The sequence below is a fragment of the Triticum aestivum genome, chromosome 3B, assembly GCF_018294505.1.
Source record: "Triticum aestivum cultivar Chinese Spring chromosome 3B, IWGSC CS RefSeq v2.1, whole genome shotgun sequence".
In the NCBI taxonomy this organism is placed as follows: Eukaryota; Viridiplantae; Streptophyta; class Magnoliopsida; order Poales; family Poaceae; genus Triticum; species Triticum aestivum.
In genome coordinates this window covers 464433649-464447429 of record NC_057801.1, presented here as the reverse complement: position 1 = coordinate 464447429, position 13781 = coordinate 464433649, and positions in this window count along the sequence as shown.

Here is a 13781-nt window from a genome sequence, read left to right as displayed (position 1 = left end):
TGCGTGGTATGACCACCTTACCGAGTTGTTGCAAGATCGTGGATTTGAAGTCGGGCAAATTGATCCCACTCTTTTTACTAAGAAGGTCTAAGGGGAGTTGTTTGTGTGCCAACTATATGTTGATGATATTATCTTTGGTTCCCCTAACAAAGCTTTCAATGAGGAATTTGCCACTCTCATGACCTCTAAGTTCAAGATGTCTTCGATGGGAGAGTTGAAGTTCTTCCTCGGTTTTGATATCAAGCAAAGAAGAGAAGGTACCTTCATAAACCAAGCCAAATACACTCAAGACGTGCTAAAAAGATTCAAGCTAAGTGATGTCAAGCCGGCTTCCACTCCAATGCCCACCAAGTGCCAACTTGACATTGATCCCAATGGTAAAGCGGTGGATCAAAAGGTATATCGCTCCATGATTGGCTCCTTGCTTTTACCTTTGTGCATCTAGACCAGATATCATGTTGAGTGTGGGTATTTGTGCATGGTTTCAAGCCGCACCCAAGGAGAGCCACTTTGTGGCGGTCAAGCGGATCTTCCGATATTTGGCTCATACCCCAAACTTTGGCTTATGGTACCCAAGAGGAGCAAACTTAAAGCTTGAAGGATATTCGGATTCCGATTGGGCGGGAGACAAAGTGGATAGGAAGTCCACTTCCGGAGGGTGCCAATTTCTTGGTTGCTCTTTGGTGAGTTGGTCTTCCAAGAAGCAAAGTTGTGTGTCTCTCCCGTCCACCGAAGCGGAGTATGTGGCGGCCGGTAGTTGTTGTGCACAACTCTTATGGATGAGGCAAACTTTAAAGGATTACGGTGTCATTTGTGACAAAGTGCCTCTTTGGTGTGACAATGAAAGTGCCATCAAGATTTCTCTCAACCCGGTGCAACACTTCAAGACGAAGCATATTGAGACTCGTGTATCACTTCATCCGGGATCATATTAGGCGAGGGGAGATCGAGCTCAACTATGTCAACACTCATGATAACCTTGCAGATATTTTCACGAAGCCCTTGGATGAAGCAAGATTTCGCGAGTTAAGGCATGAGCTAAATATCATTGATTCAAGCAATGTGGCTTGAACCCTTGCACACCCCACCATACTCATCATGCTTTCTTGTCTAGGTGTAGGCATGGACATATGGGGAGTGTTGTTATCTCAATGAACTCTCCCTGCCCCCATTATGCATAAACTAATCAAACTCTTTCACATTAGCCATTTTTGATGGCACTTGTGCTTCAAAGATGAGTTTTGGTCATGGGCTCAAGGTTAAAATCTTTGCGGCGCCATACCTCTGGACTCAAACATAGGTGGCCTCAGCCACCGCCCCCTCTTGGAGAGGAGTGTGGTTCTCGTCCTCTTTGTGTTGGTTTTTGCGTTTGTGTTTGCTCTCGTTTCCAGTCGTTTTCTTTTCTTGAGCTAAGATTTTTGAGCCAGTCTTCTTGCGGCTGAGCGGTACTACCGCTGGGTGCACGGTACTACCGCTGATAATGATCAAGCGATACTACTGCCCACTCCAAGCGGTACTACCGCTCTGAGGCGGGCGTGGGGGTTATGTTGGGGCAGGGGGAGTTGGTTTTCTTCCCCATACCCATTCGCTCCACTCGCTCGTCTTCTTCGTTGCTCCAGCGATGTCTCGCCGCAGGAGGGCTTCGGTCGGCCGCCGTCTTCATGCCGCTCCTCTCCAATTCCTCCGGTGGAGTCGATCCCCACCGCGTCCTCTTGCCATGGATGCCGGTATTGCCCCCGTTCCCCTTTTATATTTTCCTAGATCTCACATCTAGTTGTTAGGGGCAATAGGCATTGTTTTTCTTGATTTTTGGCTAAGTCGAGGCTTGAGTAGGATGGAGATGGCTTCTAGGCCTTTTGGATTGAAGTTTGGTAGGTTTATTTTTGAATTTGGCATCACCGGTAGTGCCAGATCTGTCCATGGTAGTAGGGAACCTCCGTTCCCCGTCTAGAGCGGTACTACCGCTCATCTGGCGCGGTACTACCGCTCAAGCGGTTCTACCGCGGTTGGGTCGCGGTACTACCGCTGAATGCCCAATCCCATCATTCTCCTACCACTTTTTGATCCATGTTGCTTCATTTGGAGGCTTATGCTCTTTCTTTCGTGTTGTTTCTTTTGCTCGTGTGTTTGGTTCCAGGTGATGAACATCCTGAGTAGCAAGCCCACCATGTCAACCCCGGACGTTCAACGTCAAAGTGCTACCGCACCTCTGAGATAGCGGGTGCTTCCTCAAGTTCTCATCCTCCGCCTCAACTCAAGAAGAAGCCTGCCAACAAACCGAAGCCGAGGGGAAAGATTGTGACTGAGATGACTGCCAAGGAATTTTGGGAAAGGCGTCGCTGCAACCCCTATGCGGAAGACCAAGAGCCCACTTTGGTCAACCGCCCGTTCTGGAATCGTTTTCAGTTTGCCATCTACTTTGATGTGATCAAGGCTAAGAAGAATCTCTATGTTGATGTGCGCTCCATCGACACGGATGCTATGGAAAAGGACCCTGAGTACTTTGGCAAAGCCCTTCAGATGTGCTCTCAGCTGAACATCCTCAGAATCATGCAGTTAAACAAGGACTTTGATGCAGATTTGGTGGCTCAATTCTATGCCACTGTCTATCTCGGGACTGATGCAGAAAGGACTCTGACTTGGATGGCAAATGGCAAGTTGCTTTCTGTCAATTGGAAGGCCTTCATGGAGTTACTTGGGGTGGAAGATCACGGGCTTGAGACTCCAGTCGGCTTCCGCCCTCACCGCAATGCAACCTCCACTCACAAGCAAGCTCTCTGGCCCTACTGTTCTGTGAAGATTCACCCCGTGACTGAGAAGGAAACCTATGAGCTACCTACCTTTCTGTATGTCCTTCACCGCATTTTCAGAGAGACTCTATTCCCTCGTATCGGGAATCTGGATATGGTCCACTCCTATCTCGTGGACATGCTTCTCTTCTGCCAGCACGAGAAGGAAACAGACACTGGCGAGTCCCTAGACATTTCTCATGTTATGTGGTCTGAACTTTTTTCTGCCGTTTCTGAGCGCAAGTGCCCGATCTATGGTCTATTTATCATGTTGCTCATTGAGAAGGCCTGGGCACATGTCTATCCCAGGGTTCTGCTGGAAACTGGAGAATTGGTTTCTCATGAGATCAAGCGTCTGAGAAAGAAGGATAATTGGGGCACTCCGGCTCCTAAGTCTGGAGGTCCATCTACAGCGGCTGACATGGAGATCGAGGGCGAGGCTGAGGCCGATGATGATGAGTACTATGAGCCCTCCGGAGTGGAGCCCTCTTGGGCAAAGAAGATTAAGCGTAAGATGAAGAAACTCTTCTGCATGGAGTCTCATGGCCAGTACATGTCTCATGTCTCTGAGAAGAAGGCCCGCAGCCGTCACAAGGAGCTCATGCGTCAGTTGGGTGCAACTATTAATAGCGGATCTGAGGGAAGGATCACTGATGAGGAGGAGTGGGTTCAGCAGCACTGCCAGTGGACCGATTCAGACGCCGAGCAGTTTTCGACCGAAGATGGCGGTGTAGACGATCTCGCTGGGATGTGATGTTCGAGATCCTCAGTTTGCTATCACCTGGAGCCGTAGCAATGCTCTTTGCCTTTTTGGTGTCTCGATGCCAAAGGGGGAGAGAGTATAGGGATTTGTGCCGAGTTGCGAGTGTGTGTGTCTTTGCGGTTTGTTGTGTCATTGCTTTCTCTTGTCGTTTGCTTGATTTGGTTTTGTGCCTGTGAGACCTAGTTCCACTCATATGGTGTGAGACATATGCTACCTTATCCAGTATTATCTATGCCCATCAAGTACTTTGGTAATTTGTGAGTTACATACTTATCCTCTTATATACCCTGCTCACACGTACCCATATGCTTAGGTTGTTGGACTATAAAATATAGGGGGAGTGTTGATCCTAATGTGTGTGCTTTGCATTCCAAAGGCACTACTAATTAGGTGCACACATTCAGGGGGAGCCCGTCTATATTTTGTAGTTCTAAGTATCTCTTCATCCTTGTACTATCCTTGTGCAAATCCCTTGTTGTCATCATTCCACCAAAAAGGGGGAGATTGTTAAGGCATATCTCTCTCGATGTAGTTTTGGCGATTGATGACAACACGTTTGTGGACTAATCGTGTTCTTTGAGCATTTCAGAGATTCATCCTTTGGCACAAGACGATTCCTTCCCCTCGGAGTTTTAATGAAGACGGTGTAGCTCCTTCGTTTCTGTTTTGGTGGACATGTTTCGTAGGAGTCACCGTACTATCAAGAGGGGATCCGCTTTTGGTAAGGCTAGGGTGGAATCAACATGTACACATTCGTTTTGCACCCACTGAGCCTTCCCGCTTCGATGGAGGTTTTCTTCCCCTTCTATGGGTGTGGCTTGGTCCCAGCGGTAGTACCGTGGTGCCCAGCGGTAGTACCGCTCAAGAGCCACAGGCAGTAGTATCGCTCTGCAGCGGTATTACCGCCTGTGGGTCCTCAGCCATAGTACTACTGCGGTACTGAGCTCCTACTGCATTGACTCGAGTCAGTCGCCCCTCGTGTCGGGTTGTGCGGCACTAAGCAGCGGCAGTAGAAGCGGTAGTACCGCTCAAGAGCGGTAGTACTGCCCTACCACCATGGCAGTACTACACTGGGTCCATCCTCTGCCCATCTGCTTGCCCTCCCTGGCTGCACGACAGTACCGCGAGGGGAAGCGGTAGTACCGCTGGGGCTAGCGGTAGTACTGCTGCCCTCTGCGGTAGTACCGCCCTCTGCGGGGCTGTTCTGGGGGGTAACAGTTGGATTGTTCCCTCCTCTATAAAACGGGGTCTTCTTCTCCAAAGTTGACCTACCTCTTCCCCCAAATCTCCATTGTTGCTCCAAGCTCCATTTTCGCCCGATCTCTCTCCCTAGCTAATCAAACTTGTTGATTTGCTCGGGATTGGTTGAGAAGGCCCAGATCTACACTTCCACCAAGAGAAATTTGATTCCCCCACTAATCCCTAGTGGATCTTGTTACTCTTGGGTGTTTGAGCACCCTAGACGGTTGAGGTCACCGCGAAGCCATAGTCCATTGTGGTGAAGCTTCGTGGTGTCGTTGGGAGCCTCCAATTAAGTTGTGGAGATTGCCCCAACCTTGTTTGTAAAGGTTCGGTCGCCGCCTACAAGGGCACCAATAGTGGAATCACGGCATCTCGCATTGTGTGAGGGAGTGAGGAGAATACGGTGTCCCTAGTGGCTTCTTGGGGAGCATTGTGCCTCCACACTGCTCTAACGGAGACATACTTCCCCTCAAAAGGAAGGAACTTCGGTAAACATCATCGTCTTCACCCGCTCCACTCTTGGTTATCTCGTGCCTTTACTTGTGCAAGCCTATTTGTGTTGTATCCCCTGCTTGCTTGTGTGCTTGTTGTTGTTGCATCATATAGGTTGCTCACCTAGTTGCATATCTAGACAACCTACTTTGATGCAAAGTTTAATTTGGTAAAGAAAAGCTAAAACTTGTTAGTTGCCTATCCCCCCCCTCTAGTCAACTATATCGATCCTTTCATGCTTCCGTTTGATATTCCTTTTCTACAAAACACTCAAATAGGCAAAAAAACAGCAATTCGGGCTAGGCTTCCGGTTAGTAGGTTAGTCCCAAAAATGATATAAAAGTGTAGAGTAAAGCCCATAAACATCCAAAACGGGTAATATAATAGCATGGAACAATCAAAAATTATAGATACGTTGGAGACGTATCACCTGGCATGATGGGCATCATCAAGTTCGGGGTCAGCATCAAACACAGATGTCATCCGTACTTCGTCGCGATGTCGCCCGGTATAGAGGTGCCGCACACCCTATATGTGATTTACCGATGAAGTAATGCAGCACCAATTTCCAAAAGGGTTTAAACCCGTGAACATCGAGCAGTACGATGGAACGATGGACCCTGCCGTATGGATTGAAGATTTTCTTCTCCACATTCACATGGCTCGCAGAGATGACCTCCACGCCATTAAATACCTCCCTCTAAAGTTGAAGGGACCAGCACGACACTGGTTGAATAGCCTACCAGAGAACTCCATTTGGAGCTGGGAAGATTTAGAAGATGCTTTCCGGGCCAACTTTTAGGGCACTTATGTCCGGCCACCGGATACTGATGACCTAAGTCACATACTCCAGCAACCCGGAGTGACCTCGCAAACTTTGGAATCGGTTCCTAACTAAAAAGAACCAAATCATGGACTGTCCAGACACCGAAGCCTTAGCAGCTTTCAAACACAGCGTTCGTGACGAATGGCTCGCCCGACACCTCAGGTAGGAAAAGTCGAAGACCATGACAGCTCTTACTACACTCATGACCCGCTTCTGTGCAGGCGAAGATAGCTGGTTGGCTCGTAGAAGCAACAGTTCCAGCGACCCCAGCACTTCTGAGGCCAGGGACGGCAATGGTAGACCACGACGCAACAAAAACAAGTGTTGGAACAATAACGACGAAATAGAAGATACGACAGTCAACGCCGGATTCAGTGGTTCCAAACCAGGTCAGAGGAAGAAGCCTTTCAAGGGCAATAGATACGGTCCATCCAACTTGGACAAAATCCTCGAGAGGCCTTGCCAGATTCATGGCACCCCCGACAAGCCTACCAATCACACCAATAGAAATTGCTAGGTTTTTAAGAAGGCCAGTAAATTAAATACCGAACATAAGGGGAAAGGACCTCCAAGTGAGGACGATGATGAGCCCCGTCAGTCGAACACTGGGGGCAGAAGCAGTTTCCCCCCGAGGTGAAAATGGTGAACATGATCTATGTCACCCACATCCCCAAGAGGGAGCGCAATCGCGCATTAAGGGACGACTACGCCGTAGAGCCCGTCGCCCCAAAATTCAATCCATGGTCGGATTGTCCGATCACCTTTGATCGCGGGGACCACCCAACCAATATCTGTCACGGGGGTTCCGCCACCCTGGTGCTTGATCCTATCATCGACGGATACCATCTCACTAGAGTCCTTATGGACCGCGGCAGCAGCCTTAACTTGATCTATCAAGACACTGTCCGTAAAATGGGTATCAACCCATCAAGAATCAAGCCCAGTAACACTACCTTTAAAGGAGTAATACCAGGCGTGGAGGCCCGCTGCATGGGCTCCTTAACATTGGAAGTAGTATTCGGCTCTCCAAACAACTTCTGAAGCAAAGAATTGATCTTCGACATCGTCCCCTTCCACAGTGGTTATTATGCATTGCTCGGACGAACTACTTTAGCCCCCTTTAATGCAGTCATGCACTATGCTTATCTGAAGCTCAAAATGCCTGGACCGCGTGGCATCATCACAGTCAATGGAAATATGGAGCGCTCCCTTCATACTGGGGAGCACATCGCGACCCTAGCAGCCGAGGTGCATGGCGGCCTCATCAAGCCGAACAATATATCGGTCATCGAGACCAATGACATTGTTGAGCGAGTCCAGTCCGCATCTCAGTACGTAGCTCGATGGATCCGAAGCTCGAATAGCAGTTCGGCCTCCGCCAACTGCCCCATAAGGTAGTGGGATACGTGCCGCGTGTACATAGCTAAGAACTTAAAATACCTTGGGCAACACCGGAGGCACACTGCAGAAAAAGTCCATAGTACGGCTTGACCCTATTTGGACCTTAAATATTTTTTCTCACTGTAGGTTTATTAAAAACCTACCAATTCTATGGTTGCACGGGGGCTCCTTTCTAGGTCCCTCTTTCTCTTTTTTGCAGACAACCATCTAACCTTCCTCTTAAAGGATTCCCTACCAAGGAGAAACGGCACAGACGTGCGGCAGGGCCCCACTAGGATCTTCAAACCACTACTTTTAGGCCATGTGGAAACCTTTCCCTTATGTAAACTTTTGGCATGTACATGGCCACGATATTCATGGTATTATCTGTCGCAACACGTCTCGACGTATTAATCAGGGTATAAAGGAAGCGGTTGATCACCACTTTTGTTCGGTACTTATTTTATATTATCATCTGTATTCCCTCCCTACTTCAGACTGCCACACGTGCTTTAGTCCGGCCTTAACACCGGGGGCTGTATTCGGCCTGGCACATTCTAAAGTTCGAACAGCTATAGGGAACTCTTCGGCGTCCCGGATATTGCATTATATGCATCGGCTCCGAATCATGTCTTTGGTCCATAGTTGGGTTGCCCGGCTCTTGTGCTTACCTCCTTACGTTCCGCCCGCTCGGCTAAGGTAGTAAAGGGAGAACTACTGTGATTGTATTCCTGGTTCGCCCGGTCAAATACCTCAGTAGAGAAAGCCAACAACTGACTGTCATGATAAGCGAGAGCTGGCCAACGATCTGGCGACTTAGTATTACACTACAAATCGTTAGCGATTCTCACCGTGTTATACGAGGGGCTAGTCTTCGTCCAGCCGCGTGGCAAAGGCACCGTAGTCCGATAGCCGCACACGCAACAAGGGCTAGTACTTAGCCCCACATTTAGACTCCTATGGCTAAGTGAAGGTAATGAAGTTACATAGTCCGATTGCCTGGTTCATCCCGCGGACGCCTCCTTTATGGACCAAGACGTTGGATAAAGTGCGGTCACGCGTTATGTGGAACACCCCTGTAGCATCTACATGGGGGCAGAAGCCGACAACTAGCAACTTTCAGAAATATAAACAATAAAGGGTCGCACAGGAGGAAAAAACACTTAAAACAAAAAGGCGCAAGCATAGATATCTCAAAGGACGGGTTCATAACATAGTTTGTACAACCCGAACACATTTACTCAAATACCACGTCCTTAGAACATTGGCCCGCTACTACACGGGCTCTTTCTAGGACATTGTCGAAGTACCTCTCCGGCTTCCGATGATCCTTGCCTTCAGGCGGACCTGTGGTCGCCACTTTGATGGCCTTCAGGTCCGCCCGAAGGCCATCCGGGCACCCGCTATGCAGGTCGAACGCTTTATAGCATCGATTCACGGCCGCGCGTCGACAAGCCACTTCACTAAGCCGAAGTAGGTGCTGGGAATAGGCTCGGCTGGACAGAGTTGGAGTACTAGATCCTTCATGGCCAAGCCGACCACCCTATGCAGCTCCGCAGCTGCTTCAGCTGGTCGCTTAGAGGCGTCAGATGCTCCGGCGCGAGATACTGTGACCAGAACAGCTTCTTGGTCGAATTCCCCTCCTGGGCTCAGAAAAACTGCGCGGCATCGGTGACGCTCCTCGAAAGACGGACAAACGCACCTAGAGAACTCCAAACTCAGGTAAGCAAGATATACCTCTTACCTCCAAAGCTACTCTGCAAAATAAAGGCCTTACCAGCCGCTATCTGTCTCGCCCATTGGATCTCCTCGCGAGCACTCCGGGACTCTATCCGCGCCTCTTTGGCATCATGGAGAGCCTTGGCAATCTTAGACGACTGGTCTGAAGTCTTCTGCTCCAAGGTCTCGCATTTGCGGATGGCGTCTTTTAGCTCCTGCTCGACTTCGGCCACCCGAGCTTCATGTTAGCGGCGGGCAGTTTGCTCGGCCTCAAGCTCTGCAGCCGCTTTGTCAGCGGCTGCCTTATTTGCCTCTGCCTCCTTCTTGGCTTGGGCAAGGGCGTTCGTGAGGGTCTCGACCTCGGCTGCGCCAACTATGATCATAATCAAAAAAATTCCATGAGTTAACTACTCAATATACATATCACTTCTGATATGAAAATAAATTCCTTCTTCACAATCTCCGCATACCTTGCATTTTCTCGAACCGCTTGTTGATGCGGTCGATCTCCTCATCGACAACTCGAAGCTTCCGATTGAGTTCAGAAACCTCTGCAGCATGGGAAGTAGCCGCCAACATGGATGCCTATTACAAAAGTAGCACAGTATATTATTATCCGGATTATTATGTGGATCCTCTATCCGTTTTTTAAACCGGACAGAGTATCAGGGGCTACTGTCTATATACATGTTTATCCTTTCATATGAAAAGTTTTTAGAACATTACGTCGCATACCTCAAAGCTTGTTAGTAGGCTGCAGAAGGCTTCGTTCAGTCCGCTTTTAGTAGACTGAACCCTTTCCATAACCGCACCCATCAGGGTGTGGTGCTCCTCCATGACGGAAGCACTTTGCAGTGCTTCCTCCAGAGCATGAGACGCCTCCGGATTAATGGAGGCCGCTGATGGAGCTGCTGCTCCTCCCCCCTCTTTTGAAGGGGGGTGCTTATCTGATCCCAAAGCCACGTTGGTCTCCGGAACGGTGTTTGGCGGGGGCCCGGATTGATGGGTCTCCCCACCTTCGGTTGTCATGGGGGTCGCCTCCCCCAGGTCTTCGCGACCAAGGTGTTAACCTCAGAAGATTTCTCAACGGCCTCGTCTGCCCCTCCTTGGCCAGGAGTAGTCCTTCTGGACGACACTTCGGTGTCCTCCATGGTGATCGGCAAGGGGGCTCACGGCGGCGTGTCACTCTCCTCCTGCTCAGGCGGCAGAGAGTTCCCCTCCGATAAAGGAGTATGCAGAACCTCGCGGGGAGGGCTGAAAGGCACACAACAAAACAACTTACATAATAGGAGGCAGAAAGACTAAAGACGAACAGTAAGTTTAGGAATGCTAATGATTCAGCCAAGGGCTTCACCCTGGGAGGTCTCTTGTGGACTTGTTCGGACTCTGAGTCCAAACTATCCATGAGGGCCAACTTCCCTCTTTTTGGCATCTCCCCCTCCGGGTCTTCGGATGCCGTCCTCTTCTTCCTCCTCCCCTTACGAGGGGAGTCGCTTTCCACCTCCTCCTCCTCCTCCTCTTCTCCCCCATCTCCTTCGTGGGAGGAGATGACTTCGGTCTCTCCGGACACAGTGTCCGAAGGACCTTTGCAGCGGGGGCCGCCCTTGGCCTCCTTGCCCTTCTTCTCTGGCGCCTGATAAGGCGCCGGGACCAGCATCTTGGTTAGCTGGGGGTGGCTGGGTTCTCCGGCAGCGGTGCCAGACAGTTGATCCGCTCCACCTTTGTTGTCCAGCCCAGTGCAAAAGGCAGGTGATAAAATATCTATTAGTTAAAGCATCAGCCGAATACGTCTTCGAAAAAACTAATGCTTACCTCTGAGGCCGGATTCTTGATGTCGAGTCTGATGTCCTCGGTCTTCATTGGCCAACTTTTCTGGGCCTTCAAGAGCAGCTTCCATATATCTTCTTGTGGTGCCGAAGAAGCGCCTCAGGGTCCGTGTGGTTGTTGATACGTCTTCAACGTATCTATAATTTTTTATTGTTCCGTGTTGTTACGTTATCATTCTAGGATGTTTTACAATCATTTTATATCAACTTTATATCATTTTTTGGGACTAACCTATTGACATAGTGCCCAGTGCTAGTTGTTGTTTTTTGCTTGTTTTTTATATCGCAGAAAATCAATACCAAACGGAGTCTAAACACAGCAAAATGTTTTAGAGATTTTTTCTGTACCAGAAGACACCCCATGGGCCAAAGAAGTACCAAAGGGGTGCCCTAAGGGGGGCACAACCCACCTGGGCACGCCTGGGGCCCAGACGCGCGCTGGTGGGTTGTGCCCACCTCGGTGGCCTCCCGCACCGCCTCTTCGCCCTATAAATTGTAAAATATTCCAAAACCCCCAAAGATAACCCTGGATCGGAAGTTTCGCTGCCGCAAGCCTCTGTATCCACGAAAACCAATCTGGACCCTGTTCCGGCACCCTGCCGGAGGGGGAGATCATCACCAGAGGTCATCTTCATCATCCCTATTGTCTCCATGATGACGAGGGAGTAGTCCACCCTCGGGGCTGAGGGTTTGTACCAGTAGCTATATCTTTAATCTCTCTCTCTCTCTCTCTCTCTCTCTCTCTTTCTCTCTCTCTCTCTCTCTCGTGTTCTAGAGTTGACACAATCTTGATGTATCGCAGGCTTTGTTAATATAGTTGGATCATGTGGTGTTTTCCCCCCTCTATCTTGTTGTGATGAATTGAGTTTTACCTTTGAAGATTTCGTTTTATCGGATTGAATACTTTTATGGATTTGAGAGCACTTAATATATCTCTTGCATATGAATACCCGTGGTGACAATGGGCTATTACATTGATTCACTTGATATATGTTTTGGCACTCAACTCACGGATTCCCGATTGACATGGGGGTAATATATGCATAGGGGTTGATGCACATTTTTGTCTTTTGTTTCTCCGGTAGAAATCATGGGGCACTATTTGAGATTCTTTGTGTTGGATTGAGTATTATGAATCTGAAACTGTTTGATGCATATCGTATAATCAACTCATGGATACTCGCGGTGACATTGGAGTATCTAGGTGACATTAGAGTTGGTTGATGTGTATCACATGGTGTTATTTTAGTACGAACTTTTGGTTAGATCGATTGCAAAGAATAGCTTGGTGTTATTTTAGTACAAACTCTAGGATAGATTGATAGGAAAGAATAGCTTTGAGGTGGGTCCGTACCCAACAAACAATTTCTTCTTATGTTCTCCGCTAGATAAGAACTTTGGAGTGATTCTTCATCGCACATTGAGGGATGGTTATATGATCCAATTAGATTAGCATTGTTGAGAGATTGCACTGGCAAAAGTACAGGCCCTAGACCTTGTTTTCAAGCATTGCAATACCGTTTGTGCTCACTTTTATCGATTTCTACCTTGCTGTTTTTATTTATTCAAATTATAAAAGCATATTTCTACCATCCATATTACACTTTTATCACCATCTCTTCGCCGAACTAGTCCACCTATACAATTTGCCATTGCATTGGGTGTGTTGGGGACACAAGAGACTCTTTGTTATTTGGTTGCAGGGTTGTTTGAGAGAGACCATCTTCATCCACGTCTCCCACGGATTGATAAACCTTAGGTCATTGATGTTGGCTTGAACTACGTCGGTATTTCCCCAAAGATGAAGGGGTGATGCAACACAACAATGGTAGATATGTCCCTCAATGATGAGACCGAGGTAATCGAACCAGTAGGAGAACCACGCAACACCACGTAAACAACACCTGCAGACAACGAACAAATACTTGCAACCTGACGTAAGAGAGGGGTACCAGTAGGAGAACCACGCAACTAGTAGGAGAACCGGTAATACCCGCTCGCCACCGGCCCGCTCCTGGCGGAGCTAGTGCGCCTTCCAGCGCTCAAGGTGGGCGGCCTCCTGCTCCGTCGTCGCGGCGTAGTGGACAGGAGGCACACTCACACACTCGCGGTACTGGCCCATCCATGTGTAGGCCTCCTCCGGCAAAGTGGGTGGAGGCGGGGAGCGCTTCCGCGTCGGCTCCGGCTCCGGCTTGCGCTCGACGGGCGGCGGTGCTGGTGGAGGCGGGACAAAGAGCGGGGTGTGGACATGCTGCAGGGCCTCCTCGAGGGCGGGTTGGTACTCCGCCTCCGCCTCCTCTTCCTCCGGCTCTACATGTGGGGCGGCGGTGGAAGCGGCGCCGGGACGGCGTCGACGCCTACACGCTGTTGCTCCTTGTGTTCGAGGGCAAACCAATCCTCCCAGTTGGGAGAGTCGGCGGCGTACTCGGGCATCTGCCACTGCTCCGGCGCCTGTGCACCTCCTCGTCGTGCGCCCGCTGGGTACGTGGAACCGCCGGCGCCGGGATCCGGTGCGGATCCAGGTGCCAGTGGTGCCGCAGCATGACGTCGGGGTAGGGCAACGGCTTCCTGTAGTCCCAGTGCCACCGTGCTAGGTGCATTGGGATGTGCAGGCGCAGGCGACCTGGACGGAAACGCACCGGTGCCGAAGGAGGAGGGGGGGAGGAGCACGGGAGGATGAGGCGCCGGGAGTGCCCTTGCCGCTGCTACTGCCGAAGAGGCCCATCTCTTTGCTAGGGTTTGCT